Below are 20,550 nucleotides of genomic sequence, written 5' to 3'. Positions count from 1 at the left end.
GGTTGTACTGTGCAGTCCTTATGAGGTTGTACAGTGCAATCCTTATGAGGTTGTACTGTGCAGTCCTTATGAGGTTGTACTGTGCAATCCTTATGAGGTTGTACTGTGCAGTCCTTATGAGGTTGTACTGTGACCCTGGGCAAGTTACTGTCCTGTCCTCAGTTTCTTCATCTGCCAAATTTTGATCCTGTGGACCCTCCCCAACAGGGCTGTGATGGAAATGAAGAGATACATGGGAAGCATTCAGTATGTGTTGTTGTTATTATTATTATTAGTGCTACTGGTAGTGCTAGCCCACTAGCCCACTGGGTAGTGATTGCACCCATATCAGAGTGTGGAAAGCCCTGGATGCCACCTTAAGGAGTTGGATTTTGTGGGCAAGGGTGTGACAGATCATGGCTGGGCTTAGAAATGTCACTGACAGGAGTGGAGAGGCAGATGTAGGTGAGGAGTGGGCAGGGCTTGAACCCGGCCAGTCAAGGAAAGGGGAGAATGGATACGTGAGTGGTGAGGGAGGACCCACTGGTGCTGGAGTTCAGCCTGTGTGCCCAAGGAATGGTGTCCCATTGACTTAGGTGGGAAGCACTAGAGGTGGAGCAGTTGGGGTAGCAGGAGGGGGAAGAAGCATATGGTGATCAGCTCAGCAAACAAATGGGGAACTTGCTGCCTGCCAGGGACTCCTGTGGCCTGGCATGAAGATAATTGATTGTGTTTTGAACACATTATGAGGCCCCTGCGAGGCCTCCGTGTGGTATTTAGACAGTCAGCAGGAGAGAGGCCCCGGACAGTGGTGTGGGATGCACTCACAGTGTGTGAAATTGCTGGTGGTTGGATTGTGCAGTGGATGGATTGAGCAGGGAAGCCAGCCAAGAACAGAATGGGGTGGGGAGGGCGTTGGGGGTAGGAAAGGAGGATCATCATTTCAAGGGCAAGTGAAGGAAGAGCAAGCAGCAGAGTGCAAAGCCCCAAGAGGGAAGGGCGATCCTTGTGAGATTGGACTGTGACCCTGGGCAAGTTACCCTCCTGTCCTCAAGAGGAAGTGGTTGACAGAATCATTGCAGCAGTGAGGTGGAAGCAGGACCAGGGCAGCAGCCAAGGGCCTCTTAGATGGGGGGGCAAGAGGAGGTCATCCAGGACCTCCAAGAGAGCTGTTTCAAAATGGGAGGAGAAAGCAGTGTTCCTCTGGTGGTGGTTCTAATGCTTTGTATTTGTAGTTCTTGGTCGTTTTCAAGGCCGTTTGCATTCTTTGCATCGTGCTCTCTTACCACGATGCATAGTGAGACCCCATCTCTACAATTTTTTTTGTTTGTTTAGTGAGCCAGGTGTGGCAGTACACACCTGTAGTCCCAGCTACTTGGGAGGCTAAGGTGGAAGGATTGCTTGAGCCCAGGAGGTCGAGGCTGCAGTGAGCTGTGGTCATGCCACTGCATTCCAACCTGGGTGACAGAGCGAGACCCCATCTTAAAAACAAACAAACAAATACTTGGTTCATTTGGTACTTGGCTTTTTGGATCTTGGGGAATATTGGAGATGACGGAATAACTTCAAGGAGACTAACTTGAAGGTCAAGACTCCTGCCAAGACTCCACCCAGACATAAAATAGGAAAATGATGATAGAATCTACCTCACTGTTGGCCTGGCAGTGGGAGTTTGTTGAAAACCCTGAAGATGAACTCCTCAAGGTGAAGAGCAGGGCTTCAGAATGGGCTGCTCTATAAATGTGAGAGACAGAGACAGACCTAGCCTTGCAGAAAGGTTGCTGCAGTCTTTCTCCTACCATTTCCAGCACAGGGTGGTTTCTGGTCCCAGGAGGCCCTGTCTTGTGCTGTGTGGGACCCTTAGTGCTGTGAAGACTAGCAGCACCCTGGAGGTCTTTGTTCCTTCTGCCCTTTCCCTTAGATTGCATCTCCCAACCTTGGTTTATATATTTGTCAGGAGGTGGGGGAAACCTGCTTTCCCCCACCTCCTGACAAATTTATAAACTGGAAATTGATCCAGTCCTGGATCAGTTTGGGTCACACAACAGGGTGGGCAGTGTTGGCCCACAGAGGGCCCTGGGCCCCTTATTCCCCCTTTGTCCCTAGGCTCTGAGCTGTCAGGTTTTGGCTGCCAAGCAAAAGGTAGAGTTGCATCAGTTGTTGCTCTTTACCAGGCCCCCAGGGGTTGCTGTCGGTGAGCTCACAGGCTGTTTTCTTCTTTCTGCTTTGACTTGTGCTGAATTTCTGACTGATCCCATGCAGCATCTGCATGGCTTCTGGGGCCTGAGCCCAGGTTTCAGCAGGCTGCCCATGGTTTACCCTCAGGATGAACTCTAGGAAGCTGGGGAGCACTGTGGTGGTGGTATAAGTTCAGCCCCTCATTTTAGTTTATGTTAAAATGTTCATTAATACAAAATAACACATAGATCAGAATGTTGTGTGGCAGAAAGGGACTGACTGGACTCAGGATCTCCCACCCCAGCCCCAGGGGTGAAGATGAAGGTGATTGATTTCCTGGGTATCGTTCCTTCCACGGTTTTTCCATACACACTCTCATGTGCGTGTGTTTTTATCCTCATCCTGCTCTTAACCGTGGTAGTGGGGAGCACACTAAATTGCTCTGACACCTAGTTTTTTTTTTATTAAGTATGTCTTGGGAATCTTTCCATATCAGCATATACAGATACATTCTTTTTTTTTTCTTTGAGATGGAGTCTTGCTCTGTCTCCCAGGCTGGAGTGGAATGGCACCATCTCTGCTCACTGCAACCTCCACCTCTCAGGCTCGAGCAATTCTCCTGCCTCAGCCTCCCAAGTAGCTGGGATTACAGGCACCCACCACCATGCCCGGCTCATTTTTGTATTTTGGGTAGAGATGGGGTTTCACTATGTTGGCCAGGCTGGTTTCAAACTCCTGACCTCAAATGATCTGCCCACCTCAGCCTCCCAAAGTGCTGAGATTACAGGTGTGAGCCACCACACCCGGCCATTCTTTTTTTTTTTTAAAGCTTTTTTGTTGCACATATGATGTATGTTAGGTGGACTGTGGCTTGTAAAACCTCTTCATAGCTGTTTTCCAGTGTGATTCTTCTAGCCCTGTGAGGAAGACAGACCAGAAGAAATTTTTTGCAGCTTAAGATACTCTGCAAACAAGGAGGAAGTGAGAGGAGTTGGGGCTCGTTTAATGCAGACTAAAACAGGATCTTTCCTTTGAGAGACTGAGATAGATGAGGAGCAGGCTGGAGATGTGCATACATATCCACTCTGAACATGCGAGGCAGCATCTGCAGAGGAGTGTGGTGGGCAGCACGTGCTGCAGGGGCAGGAAGGGGAGAGCTTCCGGGAAGGGGATGGAACTTGAGCCAAACCTTTTTTTCAAAAAGAGGGGAGGCCGGGTGCAGTGGCTCACACCTGTACCCAGCACTTTGGGAGGCTGAGGTGTGCAGATCACTTGAGGTCAGGAGTTTGAGACCAGCCTGGGCAACATAGCAAAACCCCATGTCTATTAAAATGATAAAAAGTAGCCGGGCGTGGTGGCACACACGTGTAATCTCAACTACTCAGGAGGCTGAGGTGGGACGATCACTTGAACCTGGGATACGGAGGTTGCAGTGAGCCGAGATTGCGCCACTGCACTCCAGCCTGGGTGACAGAGTGAGACTCTGTCTCAAAAAAAAGAGAGGAAGGTAGGAATGAGACAAAGGAAAAGGGGAGGAGGGCATTTCAGGCAGGAGAGCAGCATAGGCAGAAGGTGCAAACACTTGGCAGAGGGTCGGTGTCCATGGACAGGCTTCCACCACCCTGATCTAATCATTGACTTAGCAGACATCTAAATGCCTGCTGCGTGCCCAGCACTGTAGAGGGCCACAAGGTAGCAGGAACCTCTCAGTGCCTGCCCTCTGTGGGCTCTGACTCCAACCAAGAGAAACTGGATGCACAACCGCAGGCAAAACTAGCTGATGGTGATGGAGGTCAGAAGAGTGGTTACAGCCGGGCACAGTGACACACCTGTAATCCCAGTACTTTGGGAGGGTGAGATGGGAGGATAGCTTGAGGCTAGGAGGCTGAGGCTGCAGTGGGCCGTGATCAGGCCACCACTGCATTCCAGCTTGGCCTGGACAACAGAGCAAGACCCTGTCTCAAAAAAAGCAGAGTAGTTACTTATTGTGGGGATTAGCTGGTCAGGGGCACAAAGAACCTTGTAGGGTGCTGGAAATGTTTACTGTCTTGACCTGGGTGATGGGTTTTTTTGGTTTGTTTTTTGTTTGTTTGTTTTGTTATTTTGTGACGGAGTCTTGCTCTTGTGCCCCAGGCTGGAGTGCAACAGCGCTATCTTGGCTCACTGCAACCTCCACCTCCTGGCTTCAAGCGATTCTCCTGCCTCAGCCTCTCAAGTAGCTGGGACGACAGGCGCCTGCCACCGTGCCTGGCTAATTTTTGTATTTTTAGTAGAGACGGGGTTTCACCATGTTGGCCAGGCTGATCTTGAATTCCTGACCCCAGGTGATCCGCCCGCCTTGGCCTTCCAAAGTGCTAGGATTACAGGCGTGAGCCACCGAGCCCGGCCTGGGTGATGGTTTTATGGTGGTATATAAGTGTAGGAATTCATGGGGCTTATTATACTTAAGATTAATGCAGATTGCATACTCTAACCATGAGTATGTTACACCCCAATTATAAATCAGGCAGGCAAATAAATAGCACATTCCCCAAAATAAAGAAGTAAAATGCAATAGCAAGAAAGTGTGCAAAGAGCTATGCCTGGGAAAATACTGGAACTGTATCATTTTGAAAGGGTGAGACATGAGATTTCAGACCCTCACCCTCTCTCACTGTGTCGTTTCTGAAGGCGCCTGGTGACTTTCTTTGCCCCTTCCACTCTTACTGTCATTGGAACCAGAGGGCAGAACCCGGGGCCTCAGAATTAAGTCTACACACCTTAGTAACTAGGAATTCAAGGCTAGCCAGGTCCTGGCCCTTTATCTGTCCTTCAGAGAGTGGGGTGCCCCAGCCAAAGCGGACAGCTCACCATTCCCAGATGCGCCCTGTGTTCTCAGCTGCCTTGCCTGACTCACCTTGGCCTTCCCTGGGAGTGCCTTTTCTAGTTTTCTGGCCCAGCTAGAAGAAGGGCCATTACACCTACTCCAGAATCATCCCTGCTGCTCCCAAGTTGGAATATTTCTTCCTCCACAGTGGCCACCTCTTATGTGGCCTCCATCAAACAGTTTGTATACTTACCTCTTCAAGGGCAGGCTGTGTGTTACTCCTTTTGTCATCTCTCCCCATAGGGGTCTAGGTCAGTGCTTTTGTACATGGTGCCTGAAACAGTCCCATAAATGATATTTTATTTGAGTGGGGCTCTCTGGCTGGAGCTACTAGGTGGAAGGTTGCCATGTGGGAGCAGGGGTCATAACAAAGGCTGGCCATCAAGATGCTGGTGCTTCCAAATTCCCAACAGTTATTAACTTGCAGGATTGAGGAACAAGTAATAGAAATTCCCAGGAATTCCCAAAATCATAAGTTTTTCTATATCTTTCCTAACACTTTATGAGTTTTTAAATAAGGAGTGGTCATAATAATAAATGGAATTATTTTTTCTGTGATAAAATTTCAGAGGTGTTTCTGTAAAAAAAAAAAAAAAAAAGAAAAGAAGAAGAGAAAAAAAGATATAACATTAAATGCGTGATTTGGTGGTTTGGTTGGGCACAGTGGCTCACACCTGTAATCCCAGCACTTTGAGAGGCCAAGGCAGGAGGATGGCTTGAGCTCAGGAGTTTGAGACCTGCCTGATAACAGAGAAAGATTTTATCTCTATTAAAAATCAAAAAAGTTAGCCAGCATGGTGGCATGTGCCTGTAGTCCCAGTTACTCAGGAGGCTGAGGCAGGAGGATCGCTGGAGCCCAGGAGTTTGAGGCTGCAGTGAGCTATGATAGCACCACTCCGGGTGGTGACAGTCTTGGTGACAGAGTGAGACCCCATCTCAAAAATTAAAATAATAAAAATAAAATAAATGCATAGTTTATTGTTATTATGGACAAATATATTGTGATATGATTGTATGTATTTCATTAACATGTAAAAATGATCTCTACCTGATACAGACATCTGATAATAGAAAATGCGGAAGAGAGCATTAACACAAAATGAATACCAAATAAAAATCACTTAATGATTTAAGAGTAATACTACACATATTCAATATTTAAAAGTTACTCTTAAAGGTTAAAACTAGAGTAAAGTTAAAAGAATAAAACAATGAATTCCTGTATTTCCTTCACCAAGATTCGCCAGTTGCTAACAGTTTGGCGCATTTGCTTGACGTGTCATAGATTGTCCACATTCCATATCTGTTGGATTGTTTCCTTGTGATTAGTTTCGGGTTTACGTTGTTGGTGGGAACCCACATAGATGAGGTGTGCTTCCTGTTGCTTACATCAGGAGGCACAGTGGTGCCAGTTGGCCCTAGTAAAGGTGATGCTAACTTGGTTCACCTAGTTAAATTGGCATCTGTGAAGGCTACTTTTGTATTAAGGCAGTGAACTTCAAAAGGAACTTTTCCCTGACTTTGGGAATTGCTGACAGCCATTTAGGAAAAGAGATGACTGTTTTCTCTGTCACGTGTAGGTGCAGTTAAGAAACATCCTCGTATAGTCAGACAAGCTCTGGAAGCTGGTATGCCAGGACCTGGGACCAAGCTCTACAGCCATCTCTCCCTGTGACCATAGCCAAGTCATTTCTGAGCTATGTGAGACTGTACGTATAAGGAAATAGACACTCAGAGAAGTGAAGCAGTTTGCCCAAAGCTACTCAGCTAGTGAGTGACAGAGCTAGGATTCAAACCCATTTTTGTCTGGGGGCAAAGCCCTGCCCTTGTCCTTATGCCAAGCTGCCTCCTTTGTGAGGTGGCTGGTTGTTATGATTGTGGCACTGACCACTCGGATGTAGGGCTCAGAACCAAGCAGAAGAGCACCAAGCCTTATAGGCCTTGACAGGTGAGAGGGAAGAGAGAGGTGCCTTCCTTCATCCATCTGGACTGCCCTTGGAATTCCTGGGCCAATTTGGGGAACCCAGGCACCAACCCTAACATGGGCCAGTGCCAGCGCCAGGTATATGCAGCCTATACTTCCCGGTCCAGGCAGGCGGAGGCTGGAACGGCACCAGCAGCTCTCCTCTGTAACGCAGGACGGAAGTATTTATTTCAAGGGTGGGTGGCTCAGAGAAGTAAAGCAGTTTGCCCAAAGCAAACTGGTTCCTCCCCTGCATGTGGCAGGCTGTCCTGCAAGCTGGGAGGCAGGCTGTTGGTCACTCCCCAGCCACCCTTGAAATAAATGCTTCCATGCTGTGCTGCAAAGGTGAGCTGCTGGCACCGTTCCAGCCTCCGCCTGCCCAGACTGGGAAGTACAGGCTGCACATACCTGGCACTGGCCCACTTTAGGGTTGATGCCTGGGATCCCCAGATTGGCCCAGGAATTCCAAGGGCAGTCCAGATGCATGAAGGAAGGTATTGCCTCAGGCTGCCTGGGTTCCTGGGGGGAGAGAGGGAAACAGGAAGCATTAATGGGGGAAAGGTGTGCCAAGCCTTGCCAAGCAGGTCATTGTGGGTGGGGAGACACCGCCTACGTGCTCGGGACGCCCCAGGATTTGGGTGGAGGTTCTTGAGGAGGCAGCGAGAAAGGAGGGCTGTGACAGCGACTCTGGAGCACTCTAGAATGGCTCTTAGTGACCTTCTGCTCTGGTGACCCACCAGCAGCCCACCAACCTGTCATCTTCCAGTTAGCAGCCATCCCTAGGGCCAGTAGCACCTGAGCACTTGGTAAGTAGAAAGACCCAGTGTCTGCTCCTCATGTTACCCTGGTGTCCTTCCCCAGAGCAGTTGTTTTGGGAAAAACTGGCTCCGGCTGAGGCAGGAAATGGTGCTCCTTGTCAAGATCATGTTGTCCTGTTGCTATAAAACTGAGAGACCCTGAGGATCAGCCCTCTCAGGTTCCTGTTGCCTCTCTTCACACTATTCACCCTCATAGGTCTCCAGGAAGGGGGCCAAATTCGGGGCCAGGGCCAGTGGCTTGGTGAGGCATAGGCTGTGCTGTATGGGCCCTGTGGGGAGCTCTGGGGAGTTCTTATTCCCCTGGCTCATGGTCACCTTCGACCCTGCATCTTGGAGAGACCCCCAGGACTCTGGCAGCCAAGTGGGCAGGAGCAGAGGGAGGGAGCACCTTGAGAGGGAGAGCCCCGGAAGGAAACAGGGTTTATAGACAGACTCCTGGTCATCACTGCTTGTAATGCTCGCTCAGCGAACAGTGGCAGTGCTTTACCTGACTCTTTCAAGAGAGTCCCTTCTCTCTCCTGCTAGATGGGCCGAGATCCAGACTGGTTAGAAGCCTAACATGACCTGGCGTGTGAGACCTTGCACTCTCTGAATGTATTTCCCAAGTGTCATCAATAAGTCACTCTGGTTCTGGCATTTCCCTATCTTATCCCACACACCCCTCCTCCTGGCTCTGAGTCTTGAGGAGTGAGATTGCAGTTTTTGACCCATGTTCTTACTGAGAGCGGGCTCTCATGAAGGTATAATATGAAATCCAGAAGCTGCTGTCAAAATTATGTGAGAATTGGGAGGTGACAGCATGGGCCAATTTTCTGAAACTCCAGGGTGCTTTGATGCTTAAGAAGTCTTTCTGGGCTCCCTGAGACTTGAAACCTCTTGTTTTACCTGTCCTTTCACTCTGGTTCTTCCTTTCCTCTCTTGGGGACTTCATGCTTCTCAAATATTTGTTAAGTGGGTGCTTATATGGGACCTTAGAAAGCAACCAGCTAGGCATGCACTTGGAAAGGCACAGGAGAACTGAGAACAAGACTAAACATTTCTGTGAGATTGAGCAGCAGGAGAGCTTTGCTTCTTTACTGGTGTCAGTATGCCTGCAGCTCCTGGGCTGCCTTTACTCGAGTGAGATCCATTTACAAGACTCCTGACTATTCTACTCCACTTTATTACAAAAGATGTTGATGCTCGTTTTAAAAACAATTTAAACTACAAACATGAATAAAGGTATTTATCTTCCCACCCGTCCCCCTCATTCTCCCTTCCCTCCTCTTCTTAGACTGGTTTCCCCTCCCAGTAGTTTAGGGTGTGGGGCAAGTGTGTGTAGCTCTGCATCAGTGTCTCAAACAAAACGAGTGTGTCGCGGATGCGCAGCTGGGCCACTCACTGTTTTCTTCGGCTGTTTGTCACGGCCATCCTGCCATGGCACCATGTCTGTGCCACCTGCTGCTCTTGGGCATCTGCAGAGAATTCCATGACATGGATCTTGAGGTAGTCGTCTTCAGCTTTTTCTGCTTCATCTTATTCTCTACAGTCATTTATATCTGCTTGTAAAACCTTTTTTAAAAAAACTTGCTTACTAGACACAGCACATGTTCATTTTAGAAAATGTAGAAAAATCAGATAAGCAGCTGGGCATGGTGACTCATGTCTGTAATCTCAGCACTTTGGGAGGCCAAGGCAGGCAGATCACTTGAGGTCAGGAGTTCGAAACCAGCCTGGCCAACATGGTGAAACCCCATCTCTACTAAAAATACAAAAATTAGCTGGGCGTGGTGGTGTGCACCTGTAGTCTCAGTTACCTGGGAGGCTGAGGTGGGAGAATCACTTGAACCCAGGAGGTGGAGGTTCCAGTGAGCCGAGATCACGCCACTGTACTCCAACCTGCGTGACAGAGTGAGACCCTGTCTCCCCGCCCCCCTGCCAAAAAAAAAATCAGATAAGCAATAAAAAAAATTGAAATGACCCATAAGAGGTAACATTTTGGTGTGTATAATACAAATGTCTTTTACATTTGCTCCCTCATCTCAGCATTGCCACTGCCATTAAAGAAGGCACATGGTCATTAGTCCCATCTCACAGATAGAAAGCCTGAGCCACAGAGAGGGTAGCAGGTTGCCCAGAGGTACACAGCATAGTAAAGACAGAGCTGGGGTGTACCTGTCATATAACTCAGCACTAATGCTCTCTCCACTGTAGCCCACTCGCTATCTTCGCACCTTGGGACAGAGAGGGGGATGCCAGGCATTGGATTTCAGATGCATTGAACTGCCTTATCCGAAGGTTCATAGACAGATGAGTGCTTAAGGAAAGCCCCTGATTGACTTAGGAGAAGAGGTAGAAGACACGCTCTTCAGGTTTACAGATGATATGAGACGAGGGATTGTTTGCGCTTTAGAGAACAGAATTGGGCTTAGAAAACCCTCAAAGAGGTCTAACGACAGGTCAGGAGCAACAGGATAAACTTTGGAAGGGGTGGATGTAAAGGGGCCCCCTTCTATTTCCATAAGCACAGGAAGGCCTGACTTGATGTCCAGGCAGTGACGACTGGTCTGCCCGGGAGTCGTAGTGGACTGTAGGCAGTGGGACATGTCATTTCAACACTTTAACTTCATCTTACTTCCTGGGAGTGTTAGGAGCCACACATCAAGAGGACATGATGAACTAAGGAAGAGGGTTTGGGAACCTGTCAAATGACAAATGCTGCAGTGACAGAGGTTTCACCTAGAGAAGAAGGGTTTGGGGAGGAAAAGGTGCAGGCCAAGACTTGGTGACCAGGGCCAGGCAGGACAGGACCAGGAATGACAGTTAGTTGAAGGGAGGGTCTAATTGGTCAGGATACAGAACACCTTTTTAGCATTAGAGTTCAGAAATGGTAGCGAGAGGCAGTACAGTAGAGTGGTTAAGAGCTCCTGCTCTGATGGCTTACTGGCTCCTGGCTCCCAGAGTCTTGGAAGTTACCTCACTCTTCCATGCTCCAATTTTCTCATCTGTAAATGGGGATAATGGGTACCTGCCTTATAGTCCACTTGTAAAACCTAAGGGAGTTACTCCATGAAAGCAGCTTAGAATAATGCCTGGCACACAGAGGTGCTATGCACTGTTTGATTCACACAGAAGCTGGGTAGTCTCCATGGAAGAAGAGTTGTAGAAGGTCTTCTGCATGCATTTGGTATGACCTGCTTCCCCGGCCTTTTCCATTCCCTGCCTCTCTGTCTCCTTGTTTCTTTCTCCATCTTCCTCTCCTGGGTCTAGGATCCTACATTTCCCCTACCTAGAACACCCTTCCCCTCAATCTTTATTTTCTTCTTTGAAACTCTAAAGTATTTTATTTCTTCTTCTTCTTCGTTTTGTTTTTTTGTTTTGTTTTGTTTTGTTTTGTTTTGTTTTGTTTTGTTTTGAGATGGAGTCTCGCTCTGTTGCCCAGGCTAGAGTGCAGTGGCACGATCTTGGCTCACTGCAAGCTCCACCTCCCAGGTTCATGCCATTCTCCTGCCTCAGCCTCCCGAGTAGCTGGGACTAAAGGCGTCTGCCACCACGCCCGGCTAATTTTTTGTATTTTTAGTAGAGACAGGGTTTCACCATGTTAGCCAGGATGATCTCGATCTCTTGACCTCGTGATCCATCCACCTCGGCCTCCCAAAGTGCTGGGATTACAGGCGTGAGCCACCGTGCCCAGCCCTATTTCTTCTTCTTTAAATTGTTTTTATTAAAAAAAGAAAAAAAAAAAAAAAAGGCCGGGCGTGGTGGCTCATGCCTATAAACCCAGCACTTTGGGAGGCCGAGGCGGGTGGATCATGAGGTCTGGAGATAGAGACCATCCTGGCTAACGTGGTGAAATGCCGTCTCTACTAAAAATACAAAAAATTAGCTGGGCGTGGTAGCATGCGCCTGTAGTCCCAGCTACTCAGGAGACTGAGGCAGGAGAATCGCTTGAACCCAGGAGGCAGAGGTTGCAGTGAGCAGAGATTGCACCATTGCACTCCAACCTGGGCAACAGAGTGAGACTCTGTCTCAATAAAGAGAAAAAAATGAGACAGGGTCTTGCTGTGTTGCCGAGGCTGGTCTGGAACTCCTGGGCTCAAGCAATCCTCCCATCTCAACCTCCCTGCCCAGCTGCTGTGCCCAGCAGTATTTTCTATAATTAGCATAGTGTACTTTTCAGATTATCTTGAAGACCCAGCTGTCCTTGACCTTGAACCTTCCCTGAGGCCTCAGAGGCAATTTCCTCCTCAGGACTCAGCTGCCCTTCACTCTTCCCTCGTGCACAGCCTGTCCTGTGAGTAGGTGCAGGTACTGACTGGTCTTATCTTTCTCCCTGAAAATATAAACGTTTTAAAGGCACCCAAGGATTTGTCAGCACCTCCCCACCCCCACCCTGGGTCTGACCTAGGACTCTGAGTCAGGGAGGCCTCCCTCCATTGAGTAATAGTAGCCTTGGGATCTGCTCAGCAAGAGGATTGTAGAGTTTAAGGGAGGAAGAAGCACCAGTGCCGCCTCCCCATGGGAAAAATGAAGACCCCCACCCCAACCACCACCACCACAGAACCACCAACCCCAACGTCACTTGGCAGATTAGCAAAAGAACTAGCCAGACACTGCTAGGCCCCTCAGGCTTCTAGATTTGCCCTCCACCACATTTCTACCAATTTATGCTCATCTTGATGAGCTCCTCCTTTGAAGGGTCTGGAATGGTCTGGAGTGGTCTGGAAAGTAGGGTCAGATACCCCTGGAAAACTGAAGCCTGAGGAGCAATGATCTCTACAGGACTGCTTCAAGTTGCGTGGTGAACAGACATCTTTTTCCAATTATGCCAGTTGCTCCTCTGATACTTGAGGATTATGTGAATCTAACAACAGACAAAAATCTCTGCCTCATGGGGCTTATATTCTTTGGGAAGAGACAAGCACTAAACAAATAAGGAAATATATATACACTCTGCCAGATAGCCATAAGACGAATGGAGAAAGTTGAAGCAGGGAAGGGAGATGGAAGTACCTGAGGGTGGACCGCGCAGATTTGAAATAGGGAAGCCAGGGAAGGCCTCACTGAGATGGCCACATTTGAGAAAGGACCTGAAGGAGGTGAGGCAGTGAGCTGTGGAGATGGGTAACTGGCGAGGGGGAAGAACTTTAGCCAGAGAGAACAGCAGCCGCAAAGGCCCACCGAAGGCAGGATATGCCCGCTTTGTCGAGACCAGCAGGAGGCCGTGTGCCTGGTACTTAATACACCAGAAGGAGTGGAGCAGGCAGGGGTACCAGTTCCAGAAGGACTTGCTGGCAGGTATTAAGACGGGCTTTTTCTCTGAGGTAGGAAGCTCCAGGAAGGATTTGATCACAGGAGGGACAGAATCTGAATTGTATTTTAGAAGGATCACTGACTCCTGTACAGACAGTGGGTGGTGAGGTGGGAGGCAGAAACCAAAAAGCCAGTTAGGAGGCTGTTACAGTAATCCAGGCAAGAGATGGTGTTGGCTGGGACCAGGGTCATAGCAGTAGAGGTGGTGAGAAGTAATTAGATTCTGTATATTTATTAAAGGCAAAGCCAGCAAGATTCCTTGACTCTAACTGGAAGGTTGGAGTTTTCATTTACTGAGATGAGAGAGACCATGGAGGGAAGGTAAAGGGCTCGGTTTTGGATGTGTTAGGCTTGTGCTGCCATTGGACATCCATGTGGAGGTGTCAGAGAAGCTGGCCTGGAGAAATAAATTGGGGAATCCTCAGCATACTGAAGGCATTGGAAGGCACAAGCTGGCATAAGATCATAAAGAGAGGGAGCGTAGATGGAGAATGAAAGAGACCTTTAGAGATTAGGAAGAAAATTGCTAACTGGGACCAACAAAGTAGATTGATACGGAGCAGCCAGTGATATCAGAGGAAAACCTGGGAGGAAGCCAAATGAAGAGAAGGCGTAGAGGAGGAGGGATCGAGCTGTCATATCACTCTCACATGCTATCGTGGGTCAAGTAAAATGAAGATCATAAGTGTTACCGAAAGTTTCAAAGTACAGTGACATTGGCCAGGCGCGGTGGCTTACGTCTGTAATCCCAGCACTTTGGGAGGCCAAGGCGGGTGGATCACTTGAGGTCATGAGTTCAAGATCAGCCTGGCCAACATGGTGAAACCCTGACTCTACCAAAAAATATAAAAATTAGCCGGGCGTGGTGACGCATGTCTGTAGTCCCAGCTATGGGAGTCTGAGGTGGGAGAATTGCTTGAATCCAGGAGGCAGAAGTTGCAGTGAGCCGAGCTCGAGCAATTGCACTCCAGCCTGGGCAACAGTGAGACCCTGTCCAAAAAAAAAAAAAAAGGCTGGGCGTGGTGGCTCATGCCTGTAATCCCAGCACTTTGGGAGGCTGAGGTAGGTGGATAACTTGAGGTGAGTTCAAGACTAGCCTGGCCAACGTGGTGAAACCCTATCTCTACTAAAAATACAAAAATTAGCTGGGTGTGGTGGCAGGCGCCTGTAATCCCAGCTACTCCGGAGGCTGAGACAGGAGAATCACTTGAAACCAGGAGGCAGAGTTTGCACTGAGCTGAGATTATGCCACTGTACTCCAGCCTGGATGACAAAGTGAGACTCTGTCTCAAAAAAAAAAAAAAAACAACAAAGGCCGGTGCAGTGGCTCATGCCTGTAATTCCAACACTTTGAGATGCCAAGGCGGGAGGATCACTTGTGATCCGGGAGGAGTTCAGTTCAAGACCAGCCTGACCAACATGGTGAAAACCCATCTGTACTAAAAATACAAAAATTAGTTGGGCATGGTGGCATGAATCTGTAGTCCCAGCTACTCTGGAGGCTGAAGTAGAAGGATCACTTGAGCCTAGGAGGCGGAGGCTGCAGTGAACCAAGGCCACGCCTGCACCCCAGCCTAGTGACAGAGCAAGACTGTGTCCCAAAAAAAAAAAAAAAAAAAAATGACATTTAAAAAAAAAAAAAACCAAATCACCTACCACCCTCTTCATACAGGGGAACTTTCTTCTATTCCTGTTCTAGTCATTTTCATGGGAATCATGATCTTTATGTAAATTTGTATTGTATTTTTCACTTAAGTTATTAAATATTCTGTGGAAACATGAGTTTAATGACTAGGTAATACTCAATTGTCTGGGTGTGCCCTAATATATTTAACCATTCCTCTATTATTGGGCATTGGGCCATTTCTGATTTTTTGTTATTATAAATAACATTGCAGTGAACAGCTCAGTGTTTTCCTATAAGGGGAAGTATAGGGTCAAAGAACATGAACGCTTTTAGGTGAGACTTGAACTTGAGATCCCTGGGTTCTCCTGGACAGACTGACCAATCACAGCTTAACTGTGGGATTTCTCTGTGTCTCCTCTCTCCCTGGGAAGGTTGAGAAGTCTCTCTGCCGTGCAGATCCCTATTCCTGCCTCCCCACTGCAATTGTACATCTCATTTCTCCTGGGCCATCAGAGTTTCATTGCCTCTCATGGGGCCTGCTGGCCACCCACTCAGTGGCTGCCCTTCTCCTTACCACCAGCCTTCGTCCCCTCAGAGCATTCACAAGCAAGCAGGAGCCAGTCAGAGCTTCCCTCAGAGTAGGGGGTGTAGTGATAAATGAAATAGCTCTGCCTTCGCTCATCTCACTGGGTCGATTAAGTGATGTATGATGTACCTGAAAGCACTTACAGGAACTTGAGAGTCTCGTGCTCTACCAACTCAGCTAGCCAGGTGCCCTTAAAGGGCTGTCCTAGTCTTAATTGTTTGAAAAGAAATAGGTAGCTGGGCATGGTGGCTCACGCCTGTAATCTCAGCACTTTGGGAGGCTGAGGCAGGCAGATAACCTGAGCCCAGGAGTTCAAGACCAGCCTGGGCAACGTGGCAAAACCCCGTCTCTACAAAAAATACAAAAATTTGCCGGGCATGGTGGTGCGCACCTGTGGTCCCAGCTACTCAGGAGGCTGAAGTGGGAGAATCACCTGATCCCAGGAAATCGAGGCTGCAGTGAGCTATGATTGTGCCACTGCACTCTAGCCTGGGTGGCAAGGAGATCTTGTCTTTAAACAAAAAAAAAAGAAAAAGGTATAATGGTGGTGTCCACATTGTAACCGCAGAGCCCCTAAAGCAGGACTGTTGACCTGTGGTTGGCATCCTGGTCACAAGAACTCTGTGTCAGATGTGTGAGGGGCTTGGGTGTAGTTGTCAAGCCTGGGAATGTGGCTGTTAGTGTTGATTGGCCTCATGCCAAGCAGTGCCAAGTGCCACGTCTGCTCCCCAGATACCTGTGTTTGTATGTGTGTGTCATAGTCGGGAATCACTGAGACCAGGACCTCTGGGAGGCTGGAGCCCAGGAGGGCAGAGCAGGAACAGGCCTTGGAGATGATCTAATTCTGACATTTTACTCAGTGAGGACACAGGTGGGGGCAGCCAGAGAGGTACTCAGCTCTGAGTCAGGGCCCCATCCCTCAACTCCTTAGCCTGAGTCTTCCCAGGAACACAACAGGCAGCTGCTTCCCAGACCTTGCAGGGCTCCAGGAGGTGGCCTTCCCCTCCTGCCAACTCCCTTGCCGGGTTTGCTGTAACTATTGCTCCTCCGAGCCTGGCTGAAATCATCTTCAGTCTGTTATCATCTGCAGTCTGTTCTCCACAGCAGCCTGAAAGGTCTTTGTGAAAACGCAGCTCTGTTCCTCCCCATCCTCTTCATAACCCCCTTGGCTCTCTGCTCTTCCTAGAATAAATACCCACATCCTCAGCTTACCTTTCAAGACGCTGAGTGACCTCTAGCCACAGCCCTTCTCTCTACCCACAGACAGCCCAGGTCCTCATTCTTTGGGCCTTTTGACATCACTGTTCCCATCACCCTGGAATCCCACTCAGCCTGCCTGGGCCAGAGGCTACGTAAGGTCCTCAGGAAAGCGTCTCCTGGCCACCCGCACCTGACTCATGTGTTCTGAGTGCCGCACCTTGTTTGGCATTTGTCCTTCATAGCCCTGGTCATTGCTGGCTAATGTAGCCTGGCACATGGTGGTAGGTACTTGACAAATATTTGTTGAACGAGTGAATGAAACCAGCTGGCAGGGACCAGAAGGGCAGAGGGGCAGGGACAGTGTCCACAACCATAGCTCCTGTGGTCTTAGCTGAGAAGGTCTCTGGCTCGGTCCCTGGTGAGTGTCTCTGCTGGCCGGCAGAACCACCCTACCCTGGAAGCCCTCTCCATGCAGTGTGAGGGGCCTCAGGCCCATTCAAGCTTCAGTAGGAGAGATCTGGGTCTCTTCTGGGACCTGAGCAGGCCTTTACCTCGTTGGCATCTCTCAGCGTTTTATTTGGTTTTTAAAATGTCTCCCCCTTCCCCCGACCAACCCCGGATTATGAAGGTATCCCACGCTCACTGTGAAGAAACTGGATAACATAGGAAAATATAATTAAGAAAATCGAAATCACCTACAGCTCCACCCCTCAGAGAAAAGTACCCTTAACATTTGTGGCCATGTCTTTTCAGTTTTGTTTTTATGCATATGTATGTGCTTTGACATTGATGAGCTTCTCTTTGTGAAAACCACAGATTTTTCGCAGTCTTCAGTGGCTGCGGTCAGAGGCGGTCAGCACGTTAGTGCTCCCAGTGGAGAGCTGATGCAGGGATCTGGGTGCCTCTCTCTCCCTACTGCAGGTGGGTGGGTGGGCACACCTAAGGCCCCCTTCTGTGGCAGCTTTCCCATCCCTGGTGAAGAGTACCCTCCTGTCTCTGGTCTTTTCTCCAGGACATTGTCCAGCCCTGGAGGCTGTTCCTAGGGGCTGCCTCTTGGGGCAATGGGAAGAATTGTGAAATACGTGGGTAGCCTCCTGGCTGTCTTTTCTCTGGTTCCAGCACTCTCTGAACAAAACTAGCCCCAGGCCACTCCTGGGGATTGGCCTCAGGTGATTCTCTGGGCTGACTCTGGCCAGCTAGAAGGCCACCCGGGCTTCTCCTGTGTCCTTAAGAGGGTGGGGTGACCTGGATTGGCGAATAGTAAGCAGAGAACACGGCAGAGTTGCTGGCCTAGAAAACCAGGTCACTAGGTCAGCACTTGGATTAATGATTGATAAAAAAGGTTGGGAGAGAATCAGCCAGACCCATTCTCCCATGACATCCCTCACTTCTGATCCCAAAAGCACCTGCCACGGAGACGGGGCAACCTCTGTCTTGTATCCACAGGCTGCCCCTTATTCCGTTGCAGTATGGGAGGAAGGAAATGACAGCAACTGGGTCACCTGTATGTGGGGCAAGAGGGGGAGGAAGGTTTAGGCCCTTCTCCCTGAAAAAAGAAGCATGTGCCCAGAGTAGGGGGCTCCCTGCCGGTTCTCTCCCCACAATTGATGGTGAGGCAGGGAACTGGGAAGTTCTCTCTGTGGAGGTCCCTTGGGTTTCAGCAGGCTAGCACATTTCTAGGACTGGAATATCACCGTACAATCCCTTAACATAAGCCATAGGTGACAATAATAGCAGCAGCCACTGTGGTCCTTATTTGTAGGACCCTTACTATCTATCTGGCACTGTTAAGCAGTTACTGCATCGTTATTTATTCCACACAGCCGCCTCTCAGGTTAGGTGGTAGTATCCCAGTCTTAGTATCCCCAAGTGTCATAGAGTGGGAGGGATGAGCCAGGGTGTGAACCCAGGCCTGACTGAAGCCGGTAGAATTCACTTCTTTGGAGTATTGCATCTCGATGGCAGTAATATATGAAAACTGATACAGTGGCAAGTGTTACAACTCAGAATAGTGTGGCTAAGGCTCAGGTTTTTAGTATATTTATTCATTCCGCAAATGTATATTGAGGACCCACTAAATGCCAGGCACCATGCCAGGTGCTGGGACCTACCTCAGTAAGATACAGGGCATTCTCTGGGAAACTGATAACATGGTGAGGCCAGAGCAGTTAGCAGACATTGCAGTTTGGTGTAGTGATTGCAGATCTGGAGGGCCTGGGTCAGGGTTGTGGTGAGAAGGAACAGAATGGAGCTAGTCCAGGAGAGCTTCCCGGAAGAGGAGGTCCAGGCAGATTGTGAAGGAGAGAAGGTCTTAGCTAGTGGAGGGGACGGCATTCAAGGCAGATGCCAGTTCAAGCCTCCATGCTCAGGGAGTGATGCGGGATCATGAGGCACATAGGCAGGCAGAGCAGGAGGATAGGCCTGGAGAGGGAGGCAGGGACCAGAGCCTGTGGCTGTCTTCAGCCCACAGGAGTCATTTTCTGGCAGTAATGTCCAGAAGGGCTTTGACCAAGGTGTTCTTGACAGAAACAGCTGGGGACTAGCAGCCAGACAGAGGATTCGGAGGTGATGGCTCCAGACTGAGACTAAGGAGCCCCAGCTGGGCAAGGACATGCCAGCTCCTGGTCCAGTCTTACCCAGCACCATATATGAGGCACACAGTAGAGTGGCTAAGACTTGAGCCAACCTGCCTTGACTCAAATCCTGCTTCTCTAGTTACTGTGTGACCTTGAGCCAATTATTTTGCCTCTCTGTGCCATAATTTCCACATCAGTTAAATGGAGATGATAATAGTACCTGCCTCTTAGGGTTGTTGTGAGGATTACATTTGCCAATATACACAGAGTATGATGTGTAATAAGTCGTTGGAGAAGGGAAGCTGGTACTATTGTGATGGAGGTGGTGATCCAGCTTAGGCTCTGGTACAGTAAGAAGGTCCATCAGGCTGTACCATGTGGCAGATGGAGCCCATGGAGGCCGCTGGCACACTGACTGTCCCCACTCATCCCCTGGGTAGGGCAGAAGTGTTCCCACACCGTACAGCCTGCCAGTGGGCATCAGGGAAACGCCTGAGTCACCACGAGGAGTATGAGGCACTTGGGGATTGCCCAGCTGACCAGGAGCACAGAGGGCTGCCCTGAAAGTGAGCCCCTCCCTACTCCTAGCAGAGACGGGGAAGGGAGACAACTGGACTTGGTGGGAAGGACTGGGCCCCAGGTGGCTTAGTTGCTCTGGCCCCAGACCAGATCTCACTAGAGCTCTGGGTCATTTGGGTTAAGCTCCTAACTACCACTGCCCATGAAATTCACCTGCCAGTGGGCAATGGATGGAGTCGTGCCCCTCCCTGCACCTAAGCTCTCTGAAGGGCTGAGTTTCTTCTTGGGGCCAGACAGTGGGTATTGGAATGGGAGCATGGGGGCTGCATGTGCACTGCAGGCTTGTGTGTGTGTGTGTGTGTGTGTGTGTGTACACACATATATATATATCAGAATTGGAGTAGTCCAGGGGTTTGTTTTGTAAGAAATCCTTTTATTTTTAATTTTTGAGACGGAGTCTTGCTCTGTTGTCATGCTGGAGTGCAGTGGTGTGATTGTGGCTCACTGCAACCTCTGTCTCCCAAGTTCAAGCGATTCTTTTGCCTCAGCCTCCCAAGTAGCTGGGATTACAGGTACATGCCACCACACCCGGATAACCTGGGGTTTCGCTATGTTGGCCAGGCTAGTCTTGAACTCATGACCTCAGGTGATCTGCCTGCCTCAGCCTCCCAAAGTGCTGGGATTATAGGCGTGAGCCCCCTCGCCCTTCCCCCATGCCCCACGCAAGAAATTATTTTGCTAGGGACTACTTTTTGGTGAGGGGCTACATTGCTGCATTCGTGCCCCCTCATTCTGGCTCAGGGCCCTTGTCTTGTCTGAGGGTCTGAAGCTCCAGCCTCTTAAGTGGGGCAAAGCTGTGACATGATCAGAGGGCTTCTGGCTCTGGCATAGTGCTGGGGGGTGGAAAGGGGAGATAGCCAACACTGGGAGCCAGAACAGAAAAAAA

The 20,550-nt window shown here is 49.4% G+C and overlaps 1 protein-coding gene across 14 annotated transcripts in view; it reads left to right on the top strand.

The window, feature by feature from the left end:
• The window catches only part of PPARD (peroxisome proliferator activated receptor delta), an 85,716-nt gene that overhangs the window by 41,122 nt on the left and 24,044 nt on the right, over positions 1 to 20,550 (top strand). For 4 of the 14 annotated variants that reach the window (XM_063632177.1, XM_063632186.1, XM_063632181.1 and 1 more), the window contains one exon: positions 6,604 to 6,732. The exons of the other annotated variants lie outside the window; for them this stretch is intronic. The gene's annotated coding sequence lies outside the window, so the exon portion shown is untranslated. The remainder of the gene's footprint in view (positions 1 to 6,603; positions 6,733 to 20,550) is intronic. 14 annotated transcript variants of the gene reach the window in all.

The sequence above is a fragment of the Symphalangus syndactylus genome, chromosome 23 (genome assembly GCF_028878055.3).
Source record: "Symphalangus syndactylus isolate Jambi chromosome 23, NHGRI_mSymSyn1-v2.1_pri, whole genome shotgun sequence".
Classification (NCBI taxonomy): domain Eukaryota; kingdom Metazoa; phylum Chordata; class Mammalia; order Primates; family Hylobatidae; genus Symphalangus; species Symphalangus syndactylus.
Note: the sequence above shows the minus strand (reverse complement) of the source record. Positions and strands in the feature narration are given on the sequence as shown.